Here is a 7,500-nt window from a genome sequence, read left to right as displayed (position 1 = left end):
ATTAGTCCCTCTCCTAGCTGGAAGTCCAAAAAAAAGGCGTGAATTTGACTAAGTGTCTAGGAGCATTTCCCTTTAAGAAGGCCGACGTGCTATGGTTCTCCACCTGGGTACGGAACGCCAAATTAGTCCCTCTCCTAGCTGGAAGTCCAAAAAAAAGGCGTAAATTTGACTAAGTGCCTAGGAGGATGTCCCTTTAAGAAGGCTGACCTGCTATGGTTCTCCACCCGGGTGCGGAAAGCAAAATTAGTCCCTCTCCTCGCTGGAAGTCCAAAAAAAAGGTGTAAATTTGACTAAGTGCCTAGGAGGATGTCCCTTTAAGAAGGCCGACGTGCTATGGTCCTCCACCTGGGTCAGGAACGCAAAATTGTCCCTCTCCTCGCTGGAAGTCCAAAAAAAAGGCGTGAATTTGACTAAGTGTCTAGGAGGATGTCCCTTTAAGAAGGCCGACCTGCTATGGTTCTCCACCTGGGTCTGGAACGCCAAATTAGTCCCTCTCCTCGCTGGAAGTCCAAAAAAAAGGCGTGAATTTGACTAAGTGCCTAGGAGCATTTCCCTTTAAGAAGGCCGACGTGCTATGGTTCTCCACCTGGGTCAGGAAAGCAAAATTGTCCCTCTCCTCGCTGGAAGTCCAAAAAAAAGGCGTGAATTTGACTAAGTGCCTAGGAGCATTTCCCTTTAAGAAGGCCGACGTGCTATGGTTCTCCACCTGGGTCAGGAAAGCAAAATTGTCCCTCTCCTCGCTGGAAGTCCAAAAAAAAGGCGTGAATTTGACTAAGTGCCTAGGAGCATTTCCCTTTAAGAAGGCCGACGTGCTATGGTTCTCCACCTGGGTCAGGAAAGCAAAATTGTCCCTCTCCTCGCTGGAAGTCCAAAAAAAAGGCGGAAATTTGACTAAGTGCCTAGGAGGATGTCCCTTTAAGAAGGCTGACCTGCTATGGTTCTCCACCCGGGTGCGGAAAGCAAAATTAGTCCCTCTCCTCGCTGGAAGTCCAAAAAAAAGGCGGAAATTTGACTAAGTGCCTAGGAGGATGTCCCTTTAAGAAGGCCGACGTGCTATGGTTCTCCACCCGGGTCCGGAACTCAAAATTAGTCCCTCTCCTAGTTGGAAGTCATCAAAAAAAGGCGGAAATTTGACTAAGTGCCATCATTTTAGAGTACCAGGACTATAGCTGGGGAATTGGAGCCCTCTGGTGGACACTCGCTGCAAATGCACCCTGAATTAAACACATTATTTCCAGTTCTTTTGGGGCCCTATTTTCAGACGTTGTGGAGCCCTCCAGTGGACCCCCGCCTCCAATGCACCCCCATAATTATAGACATCACCCCCCAAATTAAAGACATTATTTCCAGTTCTTTTGGGGCCCTATTTTCAGCCGGTTTGGCGTATTTCCTTGACGCCGGGGAGTCCTACAGGTGTTCCCGGGGAATGAGAGGCCTTTTGTGGGCCAGAAAGAGTGGGGAACCCTTGGAGCCCCTATTTTCAGACAGTTTGGCTTATTTCGGTGACGCCGGGGCGTCCATCAGGTCTTCCCGGGGAATGAGAGGCCTTTTGTGGCCATATGTCAACAAAAGAGTGGGGAAATGGAGCCCTCCGGTGGACTCCCGCTGCAAATGCACCCCCCAAATTAAAGACATTAATTCCAGGCCTTTTGGGGCCCTATATTCAGACGGTGTGGAGCCCTCCAGTGGACTCCCGCCTCCAATGCACCCCCATAATTATAGACATCACCCCCCAAATTAAACACATCATTTCCAGTTCTTTTGGGCCCCTATTTTCAGACGGTTTGGCGTATTTCCTTGACGCCGGGGAGTCCTACAGGTGTTCCCGGGGAATGAGAGGCCTTTTGTGGGCCAGAAAGAGTGGGGAACCCTTGGAGCCCCTATTTTCAGACAGTTTGCCGTATTTCGGTGACGCCGGGGCGTCCATCAGGTCTTCCCGGGGAATGTGAGGCCTTTCGTGGGCCATATTTTCAGACAGATTGGCCTGTTTCAGTGACGCCGAGGCGTCCATCAGGTCTTCCCGGGGAGTGTGAGGCCTTTTGGGGCCCTATTTTCAGACAGAAAAAAAAGAAAAGTAACCCTTACACTACAAAGGACAGCGGGGAAACGCCCCCCCAGCAAAGTCACAGGGGAAGTGGGGTAGACAAGTGGAGAGTGTCTGGGGAAAAGTCCACAAAATGATCAAAAATCACACCCAGGTACGAGTGCCACAAGTCCCGCCGCGTACCACACGAGTCCGAGGTGCCCCCCACATGCCCAAAACGCACCCAGCAAAGGCGCACTGTGAGTGGGGAAGAAAAGTTGGAAAAGTGGGCAAAAGTCCGGAAAAATGACCAAAAACCACACCCAGGTTAGAGCCCCACACGTCCTGCAGTCGCACCCGAGTCCTGGGATGCCCAACATGTCCAAAAAAATCAAAAAAAGCCCAAAAAATCAAAAAAATCCCCGGGCCGTATCTTGGACGCCGGCGTACCGCGTTCGGCCCTCGTGCCGTAGTTTGGCGACCGATTGTAAAAATTTGCCGCGACCGGCTAGTTTTTTTCCTTGGAGTAAATAGAGAGTAGATCCAGCAGAAAATATGCACTATAAACAAAGAGAGGGGGTGAAAGTGGGCAAAAGTCCCGAATTTGATCCAAAATCACACCCAGGTTCGAGTCCCACAAGTCCCGCCGCGTTCCACCAGTGTCTCGGGGTGCCTACAATGTCCACAACTTACCCAGCAAAGGTGCACTGTGATTGGGAAGAAAAGTTGGGAAAGTGGGCAAAAGTCCCGAATTTGATCCAAAATCACACCCAGGTTCAAGTCCCACAAGTCCCGCCGCGTTCCACCAGTGTCACGGGGTGCCTGACATGTCCACGACGCACCCAGCAAAGGCGCACTGTGATTGGGAAGAAAAGTTGGGAAAGTGGGCAAAAGTACCTAATTTGGTCCAAAATCACACCCAGGTTCGAGTCCCACAAGTCCCGCCGCGTTCCACCAGTGTCTCGGGGTGCCTACAATGTCCACGACGCACCCAGCAAAGGCGCACTGTGATTGGGAAGAAAAGTTGGGAAAGTGGGCAAAAGTCCCGAATTTGGTCCAAAATCACACCCAGGTTCGAGTCCCACAAGTCCCGCCGCGTTCCACCAGGGTTCCGGGGTGCCTACAATGTCCACAACGCACCCAGCAAAGGCGCACTGTGATTGGGAAGAAAAGTTGGGAAAGTGGGCAAAAGTCCCGAATTTGGTCCAAAATCACACCCAGGTTCGAGTCCCACAAGTCCCGCCGCGTTCCACCAGGGTTCCGGGGTGCCTACAATGCCTAAGACGCACCCAGCAAAGGCGCACTGTGATTGGGAAGAAAAGTTGGGAAAGCGGGCAAAAGTCCCGAATTTGGTCCAAAATCACACCCAGGTTCGAGTCCCACAAGTCCCGCCGCGTTCCACCAGGGTTCCGGGGTGCCTACAATGCCTAAGACGCACCCAGCAAAGGCGCACTGTGATTGGGAAGAAAAGTTGGGAAAGCGGGCAAAAGTCCCGAATTTGGTCCAAAATCACACCCAGGTTCGAGTCCCACAAGTCCCGCCGCGTTCCACCAGTGTCTCGGGGTGCCTACAATGTCCACAACTTACCCAGCAAAGGCGCACTGTGATTGGGAAGAAAAGTTGGGAAAGCGGGCAAAAGTCCCGAATTTGGTCCAAAATCACACCCAGGTTCGAGTCCCACAAGTCCCGCCGCGTTCCACCAGTGTCTCGGGGTGCCTACAATGTCCACAACTTACCCAGCAAAGGCGCACTGTGATTGGGAAGAAAAGTTGGGAAAGTGGGCAAAAGTCCCGAATTTGGTCCAAAATCACACCCAGGTTCGAGTCCCACAAGTCCCGCCGCGTTCCACCAGGGTTCCGGGGTGCCTACAATGTCCACGACTCACCCAGCAAAGGCGCACTGTGATTGGGAAGAAAAGTTGGGAAAGTGGGCAAAAGTCCCGAATTTGGTCCAAAATCACACCCAGGTTCGAGTCCCACAAGTCCCGCCGCGTTCCACCAGGGTTCCGGGGTGCCTACAATGTCCACGACGCACCCAGCAAAGGCGCACTGTGATTGGGAAGAAAAGTTGGGAAAGTGGGCAAAAGTCCCGAATTTGGTCCAAAATCACACCCAGGTTCGAGTCCCACAAGTCCCGCCGCGTTCCACCAGGGTTCCGGGGTGCCTACAATGTCCACAACTTACCCAGCAAAGGCGCACTGTGATTGGGAAGAAAAGTTGGGAAAGTGGGCAAAAGTCCCGAATTTGGTCCAAAATCACACCCAGGTTCGAGTCCCACAAGTCCCGCCGCGTTCCACCAGGGTCTCGGGGTGCCTACAATGTCCACAACGCACCCAGCAAAGGCGCACTGTGATTGGGAAGAAAAGTTGGGAAAGTGGGCAAAAGTCCCGAATTTGGTCCAAAATCACACCCAGGTTCGAGTCCCACAAGTCCCGCCGCGTTCCACCAGTGTCTCGGGGTGCCTACAATGTCCACAACGCACCCAGCAAAGGCGCACTGTGATTGGGAAGAAAAGTTGGGAAAGTGGGCAAAAGTCCCGAATTATGTCCAAAATCACACCCAGGTTCGAGTCCCACAAGTCCCGCCGCGTTCCACCAGTGTCTCGGGGTGCCTACAATGTCCACAACTTACCCAGCAAAGGCGCACTGTGATTGGGAAGAAAAGTTGGGAAAGTGGGCAAAAGTCCCGAATTTGGTCCAAAATCACACCCAGGTTCGAGTCCCACAAGTCCCGCCGCGTTCCACCAGGGTCTCGGGGTGCCTACAATGTCCACAACGCACCCAGCAAAGGCGCACTGTGATTGGGAAGAAAAGTTGGGAAAGTGGGCAAAAGTCCCGAATTTGGTCCAAAATCACACCCAGGTTCGAGTCCCACAAGTCCCGCCGCGTTCCACCAGTGTCTCGGGGTGCCTACAATGTCCACAACGCACCCAGCAAAGGCGCACTGTGATTGGGAAGAAAAGTTGGGAAAGTGGGCAAAAGTCCCGAATTATGTCCAAAATCACACCCAGGTTCGAGTCCCACAAGTCCCGCCGCGTTCCACCAGTGTCTCGGGGTGCCTACAATGTCCACAACGCACCCAGCAAAGGCGCACTGTGATTGGGAAGAAAAGTTGGGAAAGTGGGCAAAAGTCCCGAATTTGGTCCAAAATCACACCCAGGTTCGAGTCCCACAAGTCCCGCCGCGTTCCACCAGGGTCTCGGGGTGCCTACAATGTCCACAACGCACCCAGCAAAGGCGCACTGTGATTGGGAAGAAAAGTTGGGAAAGTGGGCAAAAGTCCCGAATTTGGTCCAAAATCACACCCAGGTTCGAGTCCCACAAGTCCCGCCGCGTTCCACCAGTGTCTCGGGGTGCCTACAATGTCCACAACGCACCCAGCAAAGGCGCACTGTGATTGGGAAGAAAAGTTGGGAAAGTGGGCAAAAGTCCCGAATTATGTCCAAAATCACACCCAGGTTCGAGTCCCACAAGTCCCGCCGCGTTCCACCAGTGTCTCGGGGTGCCTACAATGTCCACAACGCACCCAGCAAAGGCGCACTGTGATTGGGAAGAAAAGTTGGGAAAGTGGGCAAAAGTCCCGAATTTGGTCCAAAATCACACCCAGGTTCGAGTCCCACAAGTCCCGCCGCGTTCCACCAGGGTCTCGGGGTGCCTACAATGTCCACAACGCACCCAGCAAAGGCGCACTGTGATTGGGAAGAAAAGTTGGGAAAGTGGGCAAAAGTCCCGAATTTGGTCCAAAATCACACCCAGGTTCGAGTCCCACAAGTCCCGCCGCGTTCCACCAGTGTCTCGGGGTGCCTACAATGTCCACAACGCACCCAGCAAAGGCGCACTGTGATTGGGAAGAAAAGTTGGGAAAGTGGGCAAAAGTCCCGAATTTGGTCCAAAATCACACCCAGGTTCGAGTCCCACAAGTCCCGCCGCGTTCCACCAGGGTTCCGGGGTGCCCACAATGTCCACAACGCACCCAGCAAAGGCGCACTGTGATTGGGAAGAAAAGTTGGGAAAGTGGGCAAAAGTCCCGAATTTGGTCCAAAATCACACCCAGGTTCGAGTCCCACAAGTCCCGCCGCGTTCCACCAGGGTTCCGGGGTGCCTACAATGCCTAAGACGCACCCAGCAAAGGCGCACTGTGATTGGGAAGAAAAGTTGGGAAAGCGGGCAAAAGTCCCGAATTTGGTCCAAAATCACACCCAGGTTCGAGTCCCACAAGTCCCGCCGCGTTCCACCAGTGTCTCGGGGTGCCTACAATGTCCACAACTTACCCAGCAAAGGCGCACTGTGATTGGGAAGAAAAGTTGGGAAAGCGGGCAAAAGTCCCGAATTTGGTCCAAAATCACACCCAGGTTCGAGTCCCACAAGTCCCGCCGCGTTCCACCAGGGTTCCGGGGTGCCTACAATGTCCACGACGCACCCAGCAAAGGCGCACTGTGATTGGGAAGAAAAGTTGGGAAAGTGGGCAAAAGTCCCGAATTTGATCCAAAATTATGCCCGGGTTGGAGTACCACGAGTCCGGCCGCGTTCCACCGGTGTCCCGGGGGTGCCTGGCATGTCCACAACTTACCCAGCAAAGGCGCACTGTGATTGGGAAGAAAAGTTGGGAAAGTGGGCAAAAGTCCCGAATTTGATCCAAAATTATGCCCGGGTTGGAGTACCACGAGTCCGGCCGCGTTCCACCGGTGTCCCGGGGGTGCCTGGCATGTCCACAACTTACCCAGCAAAGGCGCACTGTGATTGGGAAGAAAAGTTGGGAAAGTGGGCAAAAGTCCCGAATTTGATCCAATATTATGCCCGGGTTGGAGTACCACGAGTCCGGCCGCGTTCCACCGGTGTCCCGGGGGTGCCTGCCATGTCCACAACTTACCCAGCAAAGGCGCACTGTGATTCAGAAGAAAAGTTGGGAAAGTGGGGAAAAAAAGGACCGGGAAATATCCAAAATTATGCCCGGGTTGGAGTACCACGAGTCCGGCCGCGTTCCACCGGTGTCCCGGGGGTGCCTGGCACGTCCACAACTTACCCAGCAAAGGCGCACTGTCAGTGGGGAAGACCAAACATGTCTCGGATTTTTTCCAAGTACCTTAACGAGAGAGGCTAAAAAGCACCTGTTTTTACCTTCTCTCGTTGTTGTACTTAGAAAAAAAACGAGAAAATAAAAAATCTGGGTTTTTTTCTAAGTACCTTAACGAGAGAGGCTAAAAAAAACCATTTTTTACCTTCTCTCGTTGTTGTACTTAGAAAAAAAACGAGAAAAAAAATTTTCCCCATTCATTTCAATGGGAGTTCATTTTTTTTGGGGGATTTTTTCTAAGTACCTTAACGAGAGAGGCTTAATTTTTCACCTACTTTTTACCTTCTCTCGATTTTTCGTTTTTTACCTGGTCGACCAAAACACCTCCATCTCGTTACTATGTGCACCATGTCTGACAGGCTGAAATCACAGGGAACGCGTCCGAGTCAAAGTGAGCTATTTTCG

Source organism: Nerophis lumbriciformis, unplaced genomic scaffold (genome assembly GCF_033978685.3).
Source record: "Nerophis lumbriciformis unplaced genomic scaffold, RoL_Nlum_v2.1 HiC_scaffold_51, whole genome shotgun sequence".
In the NCBI taxonomy this organism is placed as follows: domain Eukaryota; kingdom Metazoa; phylum Chordata; class Actinopteri; order Syngnathiformes; family Syngnathidae; genus Nerophis; species Nerophis lumbriciformis.
Note: the sequence above shows the minus strand (reverse complement) of the source record.